The sequence below is a fragment of the Chelonia mydas genome, chromosome 2 (assembly GCF_015237465.2).
Source record: "Chelonia mydas isolate rCheMyd1 chromosome 2, rCheMyd1.pri.v2, whole genome shotgun sequence".
Taxonomy (NCBI): domain Eukaryota; kingdom Metazoa; phylum Chordata; order Testudines; family Cheloniidae; genus Chelonia; species Chelonia mydas.
In genome coordinates, this window is record NC_057850.1 from 196,692,688 (window position 1) to 196,710,358 (window position 17,671).

The window sequence follows — 17,671 nt, forward strand, 5'->3', positions numbered from 1 at the left end:
TAACTTACAAATGCAGATTTTTTTTGGTTACATAACTGCATTCAAAAACAAAACAGTGTAAAACTTTAGCACCTACAAGTCCATTCAGTCCTACTTCTTATTCTGCCAATCGCTAAGACAAACAAGTTTGTTTATATTTACAGGGGATAATGCTGCCTGCTTCTTATTTACAATGTCACCTGAAAGTGAGAACAGACGTTCGCATGGCACTGTTGTAACAGGTGTTGCAAGGTATTTACGTGCCAAATATGCTAAACATTTGTATGCCCCTTCATGCTTTGGCCACCATTCCAGAGGACATGCTTCCATGCTGATGATGCTTGTTAAAAAAATAATGCTTCAGTTTAATTTGTGACTGTACTCCTTGGGGCGGGGGGGGGGGAGGAAATTGTATGTCTCCTGCTCTGTTTTACCCACATTTTGCATGTATTTCATGTTATAGCATTCTCGGATGATGACCCAGCACATGTTCATTTTACCAATACTTTCACAGCAGATTTGACAAAACACAAAGAAGGTACCGATGTGAGATTTCTAAAAATAGCTACAGCATTCAACCCAAGGTTTAAGAATCTGAAGTGTCATCCAAAATCTGAGAGGGACGAGGTGTGGAACATCCTTTTAGAAGTCAAAAGAGCAACACTCTGATGTGGAAACTACAGAACCCAAACCACCAAAAAAGAAAATCAAGCTTCTGCTGATGGCATCTGACTCAGATGATGAAAATGAACATGAGTCAGTCCACACTGCTTTGGATCGTTATCAAGCAGAACCCAACATCAATGTGGAAGCATGTCCTCTGGAATGGTGGTTGAAGCATGAAGGGACATATGAATCTTTAGCGTGTCTGGCACATAAATATCTCGCAACGCCAGCTACAACAGTACCATGTGAATGCCTGTTCTCACTTTCAGGTGACATTGTAAACAAGAAGCAGGCAGCATTATCTCCTGCAAATTGTAACCAACCTTGTTTGTCTGAGTGACTGGCTGACCAAGAAGTAGGACTGAGTGGACTTGTAGGCTCTAAAGTTTTACACTGTTTTATTTTTGAGTGCATTTTTTTGGTACGAAATTCTACATTTGTAAGTTCAACTTTCATGATAGAGATTGCACTACAGTATTTGTATGAGGTGAATTGAAAAATACATTTTTTTACAGTGCAAATATTTGTAATAAAAAAATAAAGTGAGCACTGTACACTTTGTATTCTGTGTTATAATTGAAATTAATATATTTGAAAATGTAGTAAACATCCAAAAATATTTAAAATAAATGGTATTCTATTGTTGTTTAACAGCGCGATTAATCGCCATTAAATTTTTTAATCGATTGACAGCCCTATTCTTGATATTTATAGGCTGGATGGCATTTGCAGAGGAGTGAATCCTGTCCTCCTTTGCAAGGTGTACACATAGGCTTGGGAGAATTAGATTTTTATCGGTATATGGCAATAAGCATCGATTTCACTGTGCACACACAAATCAACAAAAGACATTTCCATCAATGATGATAGAAATTTACAGATAGGCAAAGTAAGAAAAATGCTGCTTGAGAACTTCTTAGTTTTATTTAAGAATATTTACTTTGTATATTTGTATATATGGTGGTGACAATTCATGTTTTAATGGTTATATAAAGCTTTAACTTTTAGAATTTCAACATCTACTTTCATTAAATAATTATTGTCTGACTTCTCCCTATAATTTCCTGCAACTTTAAAAATTCAACAAATGCTTAAAATACACATTGATATCATCCATTGAAATTATATAGGTATATATTTTTAAAAATGAATTCTTCCAAGACTACAAAGCACAGAAAGCAGCAGAACCGTACCCTGCTGTGATGCAATGCAACTATGCAGATAAAATAGTCCAAATCACTCTTGTATGAGAAACTCAGGGGAATGAGCTCCTACTACAGTCAATGGATTATAGCAGCTGCTGACACTTCGGGCCTATAAATGGCTGCACCTTTTGTAGGGATGGTTGATGTGATGAGGAGGCAAACAGTCATTTTGTTAGTGTAAATAGGCATAACTGTACTGAAGCCAAAGGAGCTATACGAATCTGGCCCAGAAATTCAATTCCAATCCCCCAATGTAAAGACAGGCACGTTCTTGTTGCAACTATTTTTTTATCGAGGCAAAAAGAGAATCGAGACAGGCAGCAAAACCCATGGCAAAAAGAGCTTAAAACATATTGGAGCAGTCTACCTTTCAGCCAGCATGAGAAACGTCAGTTTAAATAAAACTAATGACAGTGAAAGAAATACTGTGTACACAAATTAACATGTAAGGTAAGCCATTTTGGCAGCCTGAGAATGCGGATATCCTTTTAACTGATACTTATTTTTGCACTGCCTTATATGGGACAGACACATTAAAATAAACATCTTGTTAGCTTGTCTTTAAAAATGAAACTGATAACACATCAGATTGACTCATGCAAGTCGCTTCTTTCCAGTCCTGAATGGATCTTGTATTACCATGCAGCCTTCAAAAAAAAAGACCAGCAAGTATTGTGTTATTCAATCGTAGTTTACTTTTTATGGTACGTTGCTTATTTGTCTGTTTTCGTCATACTTTGCTTTGGTGTTTGTAACAATTTGGACCAATATTATAAAGCTGTTACTGATTAATAATGCCAGCAAAAGAATAATAAAACAAAGTGATTACATTAATAATTGAATCATCACAGCTATATGACAAAAAATAAGGAATTAAATTAGAAAATGTCCACATCCTGATCTCTGAAGAGGGTTCCTAAGTGCTATGGTAATACAAATAATTATTATTAATAATAAATTGGAGTATTTCTCAAGTAAATCACTAAAAGACTTGTGTCATAGGTGAAAGCACAGAGTTCTTCAATGATCTGCTTAATTAATAGTCTCCCAATGCACTGGTCAATTCTACACAATACTGGGGTAGATTCCTATATCACCTCATTAAAATATATTCAACAAACAAAAATAAAAAAAATCAGTAGATAAATTAAAATATACACTTGGAAGTTCTTTTGCTTCTTTGGGAAATACCGGAAGGAATTATGATTATTTTTGATGAGCTTGCTGCCCTCATGGGGACACATTGTGCCACCATTACTCATTAGGAAGTACCTAGGATTTCCATTGTTTTCAATGAGACTACTCCAGGAGGAAAGTACTAATCAACAGGAGGAAAGTTAGCAGAACCTGATCTTTAGGTTTTCTTGTTATATTTTTCATGGAAATTGTGTAAGAAAAGTAATTATTTAAGTTCAGTTATGGAATAGAGACAGGAGATAACATGGAAAGAAAATAAAGGAAGTTGAATTCCTGATTCTATACACATGCACATGAGTAACTATGAACGTGGACTTCACTGAGTGTTGGATCAGGCTTCCTATTCTGAGGTAAATCAGCCTTATGTGAGAGTGGATATTTTTGCATAGACAAAAAACTATTTGGGAATATATTGAGAATGAAGGTGCATGGTTTCTTTTTACGTGATCACACACAACTGGAATAATAGAGATAATACGAACAGATGAGAATAAAAAGGAGTTGTACTGGAGATTCAGTACGCTATCATTTAAGGATTTCTAATAGCTATTCAAACGAAAATCAAGGAATATATAAATTTTAATTTGGGCTCGGCATCATATCATATATATTGAAGGCTTTCAAAGTGACTTTCAGAAGCTGGATTTTCAGGTGTATGTCATGAAATTAGGAAATGCCAAAGGCAGGAAAAATTGGAGCTATTAACAAAGCTAACAATAAAAAAATTAGAACATCTAAAACTCCCATAGTAAAAAGCTTATGTAGAATTGATACAGATTAAGGCACTATTGAATAATATTGCTGTTAAAGAAGCCAATTAATTTTAGAGAGCAAATACATTTTTCTATAATTCAAATAAAACTGGTAAATGGTTAACTGTTTAAATAAAATGGGAAGAGAAATCTCAGCATAGCTGCAATTTATACAAAACAAAGGGTGATAATGAACAAATAAGAATGAGATAAGTGATATCTTTAAGGCATATTATGAGACTATATAAATCTGAGACTAGAGCATCTGGAGATGAAACCCAAATTTTGGGGCTGAAAAATTAAAATCTTAAATTTTATGTGTCTTCTTAAACCAAAGGATTAGAAAGATGGCCCATTTATACTGGATGAAATCTCAAAGAAGCAATGAAATAGTTAACACTTGGTAACACACCAGGAGAAGATGACTATCCACCAGAATTTTTTTGTACTGTCTTTGAAGCCGTGGGCCCCTTGATGCTACAGACCCTTTTTTTTTTTTTTAAACAGAGCCACAGGCATAAATCAACTTGTGATGCTATTATAATATTTATATTGGAAAATGATAAAATATCTACTTGATTGTTCAATTTGTCACCTTATTTTTCTAATTTATTGCAATAATACCTAAAATGTTAACCAACAGAATGAGTGAGGTGATGAAACAAATCATTCATGGAGATCAGATTCACTTCATAATATAAGCTCCTATCAGACAATATGAACAAGGTATTGAATATTATTAGTTGTGCCCAAAATATTTCATCTCCAATAATAGTCAGTAGCAATAGATTCTGAGAGAGTGTTTGATCAGAATGATTGGCAGTACTGTATATATTTGTTTGAAGTACTGTACTAAAAAGAGGGCCAATTCTGTTCCCACTGAAATCAGTTGAAAAACTCTCACTGACTTCAATGCTCAGACTCAATGGCTGGTTTCAGCGAATCATTTATTAGATGATTAAAGGGGTGACCCTTTTCAGAATTTCTCTAAAACAACTCTTATCATTAATGGGTGTGAATCTGAATTTTTCAACACAAAGAGAAGAACTCTGTCTCCATTATTATTTTTGTTGGCTACTGATTAATTGTGATGGGGCTTCCGCCCCACAGTGGCAGAGAAGGGGTTACTAGAGCCCTGGGGAGGCTGCGTGGGAAGCAGACAATAGGAGAGGGGCTGCGAGGAACAGCCAATCAGGGCCCAGAAGGCCCATATAAAAAGAGCTGCAGGGCAGAGTAGGGTCAGTTGCTGTCGGGAGCTGAGGGAGTAAGAACTGTGTTCCTAGATGGCTGGGAGAACTGTAAGCACCTTGGATAGGGCAGCTGAGGCCTTGAGATAAGGGCAAAGAAAGTGCTGGGGCCATGGGGAATAGAGGGAATGTCCCAGGGAAACAGAGCTGCAATGACCGAGGTTACAGAGGAGCAGCAGGAGGCTGCTATTTACAGAGTCACTGAGTTGGGGGCCTGGAGTAGTGGGTGGGCCCAGGTTCCCTCCCACCCCCACTTGCCACTGGGGAAATGGCTAGAGTATGGGAGAGAGATACTTACCCCCAGAAGGGGGAAATACAGACAACAACCGAGGGGGAGGGCTGAGTCAAAAAGAGAATGCTGTGGTTCTGGGAGCTGAGAGAGGAGCCAGAGGCGGGAGCAGAGGCACAGTGCTGGTGTGCAGTCTGTGGACATGGGTATTGGCCTCGAGCATGGAGGCAGGGTGGAGTCGTCTTCAGTAGAAGTTGATTTGTTGTGGTTTCCTTTCCAATAATTTTTCATAGGTTTGGGAACGGGTATGTTAAGGACAGGGTCTGGGTGTGCAAGGGGTATAGAGGAGAATCCCATTCTTATGTACAGAGAGTACGGTTTGTGATTTGCAGCTTGTGGAGGGGTTGCATCTGATTGTTATCTAGGCATGCAGTAAGTACCCTCAAGCTTCATATTATTTAGTACCACAGGGACTATTAACTGCTGGGTAACACTGCAGTTTGAATGATTGGATTTCAATAATGGTTGCTTGCAGCCTTGGCCTTTAATCTAATTACCAGTGTGCTGCGTATTATTTCTGGTGTCAGCAATGCAGGATCAGGCCCTTTGAATTTGCTTACTAACTACTAATAAAATTGGACTTAAAAATCATGCTTCTCTATCAGGGGTTTAACATAGGATGCATACAAGACTTTCCCTACAGAGAGATATTTATCTGGTTAAAGTATTAGAAATGTCATGTATCTTGTGATCTGGAAGGTATTTTTATTTAAAATGGAATAAATGAATAAATGAGACGTATTGTATCTTAAAGGTGACATAAGCAGCCCTCAATTACCAAGATAAAAATATTAATTGCTATGTGATTGCTTTATTCAAACAGCTTGTTTAAATAGATTATCAGCAATAATATTTCAATTTATTTCTTATTAAAATAAATAAGGTCAGTGTTATTTTCCCCTCCATTATTTCCCCTTCCCCAGCTGCCACCATGTGCTGGCAACAGCACTGTGAGAACTTTCTTTGGCCTTGCAAATGATGTGGAAATGAATCTGATTTTTATTTTTAAATTGCAGTTTAATTTTGCCATAATATGCAGGCTTTGTCTAAAATATTTTTAAGATTCTGATTTTTTGCTGAAGTGCAGCCTTTCCTACACAGATTGGAGTTTCACTTCACTTAGCTCCATTGTCATGTACACTGATTGCAATCTGATTCACTGGCTGTTGTTCATCAGCACAGTGCTAGTATGCTGATCACTGAATTGTGGATATGAAAGACTAGGGTTGCATCTTCCATCCCCATGCCAATGCAGAATTGCAACCTCTTGTTATTTAGTGCTAGGTCTGCTCTAGTTTTAAATAACTCAGCTGCCGAAACTTTTCTCAGAATCTATTCCACACACTAAGGCCCCAGTCCCACGAACAATTTACGCACATGAGTATCTTTATGTGAGGTGCTTAACTGATCTTGATCCAGGAAAGCACTTAAACCTTAGTGAAATCAATGAGACTTAAGCACATGCCTAAGGGCTATCTACTGGAGTGAGGGTTTTTTTAAACCAGACTGATTGATGCGTATTATTTAACTGGCAATACTTAAGCTGCAGTAATAGCGTGCACACGGGACACTATCCCTACTTTCAGTTCTCATCACTGTGTACACATGGCAGCAGTTTGCTGCATACTAAGCATGGGGAGTTCTCTGAGGGTATCCCATGGCCCTTCGCCTAGCCAGTCAGCAGTATGCATTCTGGGATTTTTCTCACTTTGCATTTTGGGATGCATAGCAGAAGCCAGGCCAGTTAAAATTTTAGAAAATCCCATGCTTCTGTTGTCTCCGACCCATGCTTCCTTTCCAGGTGGACCAGCGCCATTTTTGAATTGCTGTCAGGCACCTGGCTTTCATGGGACAGCTTTTCACTGGCCTCCTCATGCTCATCCGCCAATGAATCTTGATGGTTTTCCTCAGAGTTGGGGGTAGAGGGTGGGAAGCAGGCAGAAGGGCCCACAACCTTCTTGGTTGAGTAGTCATGTAATTGTACAAAATCCTGTTCAGCTCCTCCAAAAATGGACAGGTCACTTTTCCACTGCTGGACTTTTTCCCGGGATCCCTGGTTTGAATGTAAGTTCTCCTGAGCTGCTTGCTGTTATCCAGCACTGATCAGTATCCTGATTGTAGCCCTTAGTGCAGGGGTGGGCAAACTTTCTGGCCTGAGGGTTCCGAAACTCTATGGAGGGCTGGGTAGGGAAGGCTGTGCTTCCCAAAACAGCCTGCTCTCCCCCCACTTCCCACTCCCTGACTGCCCCCCTCAGAACCCCCAACTCATCCAACCCCCCCCTGCCCCTTGTCCCCTGACTGCCCTTTCCCGGGACCCCCTGCCCCTAACCGCCCACCCCAGGATCCTACTCCCTATCCAACTGCCCCCCCGCTCCCTGTCCCCTGACTGTGCCGACCCTTATCCACACCCCCGCCCCCCGACAGGCCCCCGGGGACTCCCACGCCTATCCAACAGCCCCCCTCCACAACCTCCTCCCCATCCAATCACCCCCTGCTCCCTGTCCCCTGACTTCCTCCCGGAACCCGCTGCCCCTTATCCAAACCCCCCCACTCCCCGCCCCCTTACCATGCCACTCAGAGCAGCAGGGCTGGCAGCCACGTCGCCCGGCCGGAGCCAGCCACACCGCTGTGCCGCCCAGCAGGAGCTCGCAGCCCCGCCGTCCAGAGCGCTGGCGGCGCGGCAAGCTGAGGCTGCAGAGGAGAGGGGACAGCGGGGGAGGGGCTGGAGCTAGCCTCCCCGGCCGGGAGCTCAAGGGCCCGGCAGGATGGTCCTGCAGGCCACAGCTGTAGTTTGCCCACCTCTGTCTTAGTGGTTATCTGCCTAGCAATGTCCACATAAAAATCTTTATTCCAGGGACTAAACACAAGAGCTTCCTGTACTGACACTTCTCCCCAGACGGCAACGAGATCCAGGGTCTCAGCATGGCTCCAAGCAGCAGCTCGAGGCACGTTGTAGGGCTTCTGGACTATTATTGCAGCAATGCTGATATACTTGAATCCAGTAGCAAATGGGCAAATTCTGGCCCCACTCCTGTTTTTAACTGGGGAAAGGAACATTTGGTCAACTTTATAACAGAGCAGTGGAGGGTGGACAGGTAAACAGATAAGTCACTAACGGTTGCTCACAAAGCACTGTGGGATCGCTGTTGGAAGACTGCCAAAATAGTGCACAGCAGCACTGAGTGCCCATGAACAACACACTGAACTAAATTTGCTGCAATCTTAGTTCACTTTGAAAGAGGACTTCAGAGTTCCCAATAAATACAGAGTTAGTGCGCTATAATTAATTGAGAGTTGTGCGCACACAAGCATTTTCAAACCAGTTTAATTCAACATTATCTGATTTAAACCCCTCTGTAGACCAGCCCTAAGTGTTTTTGACTGAATCAGGACCAAAATTATTAACATTCATAGATGTTTGAACTGATCAAGTTGGCAAGAGCAAACTGGACAAATGCCCACTTTTGCAAAAAAAAATTTGGGACAGGGCTTTAAAAAAGGGACTGTCCCAGACAAAACAGGATGTATGGTCACCCTACTTGCAACCCATTATTCCTCCTCATAGCCTTAATCCTGCAACAAGTATGGTGCACCATACCAGGCAGGTGCAGCAGTCTGCCCACTTGCTATCTGTTTTAGGTTTGGGGCAATTGTTTTTGCTCCTTTCAAAAGAAGTAGATGGTTATGTCCCATCTTAGCTGTACTTCAGCTGAACTATAATCTTTCCACCTCAATACATCGTTCCATGCTCTTCCTTCTTGATAGCTCTCCACTGAATCTCTGCACTATGTTGGAGAAGCAGACAATGATGCTCTTTTATCAAAATATATTGCATGATGAATTTTCTTTTTGTAAATATTGTTTAAAAAAAATCATGATATGCACTTTGCTTAAAACGCACAGCTGTGTGGTTCCCTATCAGCATATAGGCAGTGTATTTTGGTTAGTTGCCTGGAAGGCATAAACAGAAGTAGGTGGATAAGACTGACTCTTGTGCATCTGACATGAAGACTGACTGAAATGATAACCGATCTGAACTCCCTTAAAAATAAATATTTTAAGAGTCAAATATTTCAGTTAAAATCTGCATGTTTATGGCAAAACCAACTTATAATTTAAAAGCAAAAGTTGGATTCACACATTCAACAAGACCAACAAGGAATTTCCTATGCTGTTATTCCCAGTGTTGGATGCAGGCAGGTGAGCAGAGATGAAGAGTGAAAGGGACATAAAGTATTAAAACTATTCTTTGAATCAGATAGAACCAGAATTAGTGTAAAGCTTGTTTTATTGCTGAAAAACCATTAAAAAGATTGAAGAAAAAATTGTTACAAATGAATGAGTGATTTCTTTACAATGCAAGTTGAAGGCTGCATGTGTTCCTCTTGTGATGTCAAACAGGATTCTATGGGTAGAGCTTCACAGGGGGAGCTCCTTGACACTCAAAATCAATGTAATTATTCTTGAATGTTTTAAATGTGTGTGCTTAGAATAGCTCACACTACCAGCAACACTTCAAAACAAAACAAAACGAAAAAAAAAACCCCACAAAAACCTGGCTCTTTTCTGCAGGAATGTTGCTGATTTGTAGTAATCCACAGGAGAGGCTTAACCAGTTAGAATTTGTAAAAGTGTGCTGAGATCCTCCAATGCAATGCATTATATTAGTGGAAAATAGTATTATTTCAAGTTAAAATACAATGGTCTCACAGGTCTGATGTGTTTATGACAGTTTTCATGTGTCAGCTGTGGTACCTATTGCATTCTGATTGAAAGAAATAAATTGACTAAGCCACAAGTACTAGCTGTGAGTACTAGGTTGAGACATTGCATCTGACATTTTGTAAAAAACCAGGAAATCTATATGATTGCAACACAAGCTGTAACCTTGCTAACCTACACATATGTTCTATATTATTTTCTATATCTTTGGTGAACAAACTGGGGAATCCAAATGCCAGGGATTTTGGACACATGCAGACTGAGTTTCTTCCAGTCCCTTACCAGGTGAGAGTTCTGGAAGTGATCAACACAAATGTCAGTCAGGATTTGCTAGCCTTGCTTACTCCTAAATTAGCCATGATCTTGCAACTGGCTCTCTGCAAGCTATCCTCACTGAGGACTATGCAGGGCAATCTTAAACTATCAGAACAAAACCATTTAAGGCTTTGATCCTGCAAAGGCATATGCATGTAAGCAGCCTCATTGAAGTCAATAGGACTATTCTCATTTGGAAGGTTAAGCATGTCTGTAAGTCTTTGCAGAATTAAGGCCTACATTATTTAAGTGCAAAAACAGCACCAGAAAAAATGAATTTAAAATATAAAATCTACTTTTACATACCTGGGTAACTCACAGACAAATAGAATTTTACCAAACTCCCCCGTAAAAACTCACACTTAGGGTATGTCTATACTACCCGCCAGATTGGCAGGCAGCAATTGATCCAGTGGGGGTCAATTTATTGCGTCTAGTCCAGACACGACAAATCAACTCCCGAGTGATCTCGTGTCGACTCCTGTACTCCACCGGAGAGAGAGGCGCAGGTGGAGTCGACGGGGGAGCGTCAGCAGTCGACACACTGCAGTGAAGACTGCACTCACTATGGTGAGTAGATCTAAGTATGTCAACTTCAGCTACGTTATTCACATAGATCGATTTCTCCCCCCCAGTGTAGATCAAGCCTTAGAGTTGAAATACACAAATGTTCCTGTCCAAAGGGTAATTTTTCCATAAAATTATAAATACCTAATTATAAACATCAGTCTTCTCAATTATGCTGTGCATATGAACATGTGGGTATAACATGTGACTGTAACAGTAAATGACCTATATATAGACAACTAGCAATTGCCTGTCTTGAGTACCAGGTTGGAATATATTTCCAAATATAGGTGCGTTTATCTTAATATTTCATATAAAAACAGTAGCAGTCCAACTCTGCAAGTTTATAAAAGAGATTCTTCAATAGCCCCAGTAGAGATTATGACCTAAGATTGTAGTTAGTGAATTGTGTGAATGTTACATCCTGTGTACAGAATATGCTATAATTCTCTCATAAAGGTTTTCCCCCAAATATATTACATCTATCAGTCTGCGTGCTTTTACAGCAATCCAAAGACAGAAACTATGTAGCGGCATATATATTGCTAGTGCATGAGTCACCACGGTATCCAGATATATTGACTGCATATGGTTAAATAGCTACTATGGCAAAAATTGTACTTTGTATTGATAATTCACTACTACCATTTCTCCATTGGGTAGTTGAGAACATCTATTGTGAAACTGCCCAACTCAGTTGCCCAACATTTGCTGGTAGTGTGAGCTACCCATCTCAGCTGCCCAACATTTAAAAACATTTATTTTGCCCAACATTTTAAAACACTTTAGACAAATATTAGATGGCTGATTACATAGTTTTTAATATAATCAGGATCCTCTATAACACTAAGTAAATGTAAGAAGAGACAAATGGAAATTTAGATCTCTCACAGAAAATACAGTGATCGGAGTGAAATGAGGGATATCAAGGAAAATCTTGTGTATATTCAGCAGGTTTTTTTTTTAAAACAAACAAACAAATTGGTAACAGTTAACTTTAAATTGCTGTTATTATAGTAAGCTTACAAACTTTACTCTAAAAAGAAAAGGAGTACTTGTGGCACCTTAGAGACTAACCAGTTTATTTGAGCATGAGCTTTCGTGAGCTACAGCTCACTTCATCGGATGCATAGATGAAGTGAGCTGTAGCTCACGAAAGCTCATGCTCAAATAAACTGGTTAGTCTCTAAGGTGCCACAAGTACTCCTTTTCTTTTTACGAATACAGACTAACACGGCTGTTACTCTGAAACTTTACTCTGCTTAAGTTAGGGCAGAAAGTTGAAGCAAGCTGCTGCAAAACACCATTGCCAGCAATCTAGTATTTACATTGGTTTCTTTTTTAAGTCAAAAGCTGGGGGAATTAAGAACACTATTAGGCTGCTAAGAAGGTAAGATTTCTTCTTAAGAAAATCCTTTGCAAAGTTAAATAGCTAAGTGTTCTTCAATAACCAAAAATGGCCTAGAGGAATTTGCTCAATTCTTGAGATAAGGAGAATAACAAGACACCTTACAGGTATATTTTACATGATGAATGTGTTATATTTTATAAAAAAATTTTGGTACTAGAACTGGCCAACTTTTCTTCCTAGTTCATACCTATATTGATATCAAAATACCACTCTATTCTAATATAATACAACCCAGGAAATTTATGTTTACTTGACTTTTAAATAATAATAAATATATTGGTCATTATGTATGTTGCTAATTTTTTTTGCAAGTTAAATGAACCTCCTTCAAGTGGCACAGACTTGTAAATTTGTAAATTCTGGAATATTTCTAATGGAGAAAGGGGCCACTGGCAAACAAATGTAAAAAGATTTAATGAATTCCTAAAATGAACCTCTTATTTAAGGAAAGTATCTTTTTGATACACTCAAGCAGACATGCCCTGATACAAAAGTCTGACTTGGAAAGTCAGATATTTTGCCTCATCTGAATAATTACTAGCTTGTAGAAAAGTATGTTTGCAGTGTTGAAATTGCTGTGTTGGTGCCAGGCTAGAAGAGAGACAAGGTGGATGAGGTAATATCTTTTATTGGACCAACTTAGGTGGTGAAAGAGACAAGCTTTCAAGCTACACGAGCTCTTCTTCATGGCAAATATGAGTATTTCATTTCCTGGCAAGCAGAGGGGTGCACAAATGATAGTAGCCAACAAGACACTGTATGACAATGACCAGCTGACTCTTTTTCACAGGGCAAGAATTAGGGGTCTTTATGATAGGTGAAGTATAAAACAAGAACATTGGGATCCCATGGTGGCTGCAGGGGACTGAACTAGATGACCTCACAGAATATCAGAGTTGGAAGGGACCTCAGGAGATCATCTAGTCCAACCCCCTGCTCAAAGCAGGACCAATCCCCCATTTTTGTCCCAGATCCCTAAATAGCCCCCTCAAGGATTGAACTCACAAGCCTGGGTTTAGCAGGCTAATGCTCAAATCACTGAACTATCCCTTCCCTTCCAAGCCTATGATTCTATGAGCATGACCAAGCTACTTGCACTTTTCTTTCACTGGGAGTTAATTTTAAAAGTGTTTAAAGTCTCTTAATTTGCCAAGGAGTTTTCCAGGTATGTCTGAGGCTGGTCAGTCATTGCCAAAGGACCAGTGAATGAAATTCACTTTAAATTATCTCATTTTAAACTGTGGGCCTACATGCCAACTCCACCTCACAGCTGGTTAAACTGTAGGCATATTGTGTATATATATATAGAAATGCTTTGAGATCCCCCCAGGGTAAAAGTCTCTGAATAAATGTAAAATTGACATCTGTGCAATTTAATATAATAAAATACGTTGTATGTTTATACCACTGTCTTCAAAGGCTCTCAAAGCACTTTTGCCAGCACTAGCTTCACAGTATCCCATATTACATGGGATTTTCAAACATATGGTCTCGTGAAGTGACCGATGAAGTGCATGGGATCACACCCCTCTGGCAGCATATCCTATCCAACGCCATCTTCTCTCACCACAGATTGATACCTCTGCTCTCTGTCACAATTCAATTTTCAGTTCTCTCTGGGCATGACCAGCTGGGGAATGTCTCTGCTCAACACAAGGCCGTCAGGGTGGATCTGTCACTTGGTCTTGTGGCCGGGGTGGGTCCTGACTGAGGGTAGGAGCGTGGGTTGCTTCATAACATGATTCATACACAGGCCTCCACCCCACCCTAAAACACAGGGTCATGAAGCTTCATGGTCAGGCCCCACTGTGCTGGCCTCCCTGCTGGGAAAGAAGGAGGAGACGCGACTGTTCCCACATCGCCCACGCTTGGGGAGAGCCAGCGAGCGAGGGGGCTGGAGGGGGCAGGGGAGGGGCCTCGGGAAAGGGGCGGGGCAACAGTAATCAGTGTACCGCAAATAGGAAGTTGGCAACCCAAGCTTCCATCCTCACAGCCCCCACCCTCCGGCCCTGCTAGATGGGGGAGGCTGCCCCGCCGCGCCGCTCGGCCCCGCCCAGGAAGCTTCTCCCCGGGCTGCTCCCGGAGCGGGGTCGGGCCGGCCGAGCGCGAGCAGGCGCGCTTCCGCAGCCGGGGTGGGCGGCCTCCGCTTCCCTGCCGCGCGCCTGCCTGCGTGCGGGAGGGGGCGGTGCCACGCGCGCGCGTACGTCTGTGTGCGGGCAGAGCCCGTCCCCTTCCCCCCTCTCTGCGCTGGTTTCCTGGCGGGTCGCTGCCGGGCCGGCGTGGGTCTGGGCAGCACAGACAGGGAGGGAGGCGGGGAGGGAGAGAGGCTGAACCAGATCGTCATGCCGCAGCGGCCGCAGCAGGTAAAACCAGCCCCAGAGCATCTTATCCTCCCCCCCCAGCCTGACCCACTGCCCTCCTCCACCCCAGTCTCCTGCAATAAAAGTGACCCCGCCCCACTCACCTCCCTCCCTGCCCCCTTCGCCCCAGGCCTCTCTCACCCCCCAGCTGTGCCTGAGTTGCAGCAGGGGCGCTAGGAAGTGGCGGTGAGGCCTGTATGCTAGAGCTGCTGTAGGCTGCCCCTCTCTCGCCTCACAGAAACTTCCCCAGGGTCGTTTTGGGGAACTGATTGGTGCCTGGAGGTTAATTTATTACAAGCTGAGAGCAGACAGTGTCAAGCAGATTTTTTTCCCCGTGTCCCTTTCATTCCTGGCTGTGGAAGTGGGTAGGGAGTAGGGGGCATGATCTGTCATCAAATTTTCCTCCCTGGATTTTTTTTTTTTTTGCTATATTTTCATTCCACTGTTGGGAAGTTAAAAACGTCAGAGTTCCTCCCAGTCCTTTATAAATAGTTCACAGAAGTTAGGTTTTCCTTCTTTCCTTCCCTCCCTAACACCTCTCCTCCACCATCCTGGTTCTTTTCACCTTTTGGTTTCAGTTCACTCTAATTCTCAGTCTGTTGCCTTAAAAAACGCAGTTTCAGACATTTAACCATTCCCTTCATATTTGTTTTCTTCTTCTCTTGGGTATAGTAGTTTGAGTTACTTAGCATCAGTTTCAAGGCAAGGACTGTTGTTAGCACACTTTCAACTGTTATAAACTGCTGTATACTCTTAGAGTGCTGTACTATATCTCCATAAGTAGTTTGGTTTGGCTAGAGATCCTTAAAAAGAACAGGAGGACTTGTGGCACCTTAGAGACTAACAAATTTATTTGAGCATAAGCTTATTAAGATCCTTATGGCCTTTTTTTGCATCATGGAGCCTTTGTGGACTAGTCCTAGGAAAAGTTTTGCTGCTGCCATATTGGCATCTTGCCTTAGTGCTGTGATTGTACATGTTTGTAAACATTTAGAAACCATTCATCTAGTTTACGGAAGAAGCATGTTCTGGTGGGTAGAACACTAAGTCGGAGCCAGGAGACCTGGGTTCTTTCCCCAGTTCTGCCACTTGCCTCCTGTGTGACATGTGAAATACACTTCTTTGTACTTCCGTTTTCCCCAATGGCAAAAATTGGTGGTAATACCTACCTTTGAGATTTATGGATGAAAAGCTCAATGTAAGAAAAGCATTGTTACACCAGTGACCATCTTCTTTGCTTTTGTAAAACGTGCTCATTGATGGATGTTATTTTTAGGTCTGTTGTTTATTACACAGGAGTTATTTGTTTACCTGTATTATCTCTGTCAAGGTTTTTAGGCCAAAAAAACTCTACAAATGTTTTCCAAACAAATCTTGTCTACATTGTTGACACTGAAAATATTTAATTAAAAAATTTAGAGAGATCAAATGGAATTAGTAACCTCACATCATATGATGTATGCATACCTCACTTTGAGTCATCACATACTGTTATATTTGGAGCTTGGCTGGTTGGGATTTTATATTCCTTGATAATAGCCCACAGAGAAAGGAACCTAATGATTTTACTGTTTTCAAACCTCTTTGTATTTTGAAAATATAACAAATGCATGGCTTACTGTCATTGCTGAGAGGTCCATTGTTGAACGTATTTCCCACCTGGTATGGAAATCTCCAGTTTTGGTATCAGAAGGCTCTAGCTACTGTCCCTCTGAAGTACAGAGGTGAAAGCAATGAAGTGGAATATAAAGTTCATTGATAATGGTTGGTCAATTTTCAGCAGGCTTTTCTATTATTTGTATTGTGATGGCACCCAGAGTATGCCAGGCATGCACTGAGGGAGAAATCCCCTGTGATGAAGAATTTGTTGCCTCAAGAATTTGATTATTTTTACAGCTTCATACTCTAAATTAATAACTTTAGGTACTTCTGAGCTGATGAATTATGTTCGCCTGCCCTTTTATGGTTTGTGAACCTATGTTTTAACTATAGTGTGCAGATTAAATTAAGCATGACAACAGTAACTGTCATTTGTTAGACATACACATGTGGCAGGGTGTGTATGTGCATATTTTTTATACTTTGTGATTTCATAATTCAAATGAAGCTACAAATAGATCAATTGAAAGCAAAAGCTATTTCAAAAAGCTACTCATGGGCTCTCTGTTGGCTCACAAGATAGGGAGGTGACTCTGCACCCTTCTTAGTCCCATACCCTGCTTCCAAAGTCTTTGCTTCTGCTGCTTATGTTTTCATGAGTAGTTAAATGAAAATGGGGATACAGGTGTAAAGTTCTTTGAGTTGTACTGATGAAAAGCACTATTAAAAGCTAGGGCTTTTGATTATTACGTAGTCACAGTAGCATATGAACTGAAAACCAAGGTGGGATCTACAACTATCTTAATGACCACTAACTCCTACCAACAAACTTTCTCTTTCTTGGTTTTTAAACAGAAATTAAATGACAAAAATCTTAATTAACACAAAGTTAAGGTTGCCTGATGATAGCTTGTGCCCTTCCAGAAAGTTCAGTTCAGCAAAACTCAGACTTCTGAAAACCATGAAATATAGAATTAAGGAAAATGCTCTGTCCTCTTTGAGCAATGCACCACAATGCCCATAGTGCACATACTTGCACTCTGCCTTTTCGCTTTAGTGGACAGGCACTACCTGCATTTGTCTTACACTCAAATGCTGTGCCTGCTCCCCCAGAAGAAGACCACACCTGTTAAATTTAACAACCACATTATATCCTTTTATGACCCCTTCACGCTTGAACATAAGATGTCACTTAAACCTCTACTTTCTCCCACCCATCATTAAATCCACAGACTGTTTTGATATCCCACCTCACTACTGACCGTACCTTTGTCTACGGACACAATCTATACAATTCTGCATTGCAATGATGCAGACTGGAACCTGAAGGTACATATGCAGTTCTTTCTTTAGATGACATTT

At 41.0% G+C, this 17,671-nt stretch overlaps 1 protein-coding gene across 7 annotated transcripts in view; it reads left to right on the plus strand.

Annotated features, from left to right (window-relative positions):
• Positions 1 to 14,480: 14,480 nt before the first annotated feature.
• TBC1D5 (TBC1 domain family member 5) overlaps positions 14,481 to 17,671 on the plus strand; it is a 472,491-nt gene continuing 469,300 nt past the window's right edge. For 6 of the 7 annotated variants that reach the window (XM_043540976.1, XM_037890455.2, XM_043540977.1 and 3 more), the window contains exon 1: positions 14,482 to 14,713. The gene's annotated coding sequence lies outside the window, so the exon portion shown is untranslated. Of the gene's footprint in view, positions 14,714 to 17,671 lie in introns of all 7 variants that reach the window. The other variant, XM_037890457.2, reaches the window with a different exon arrangement.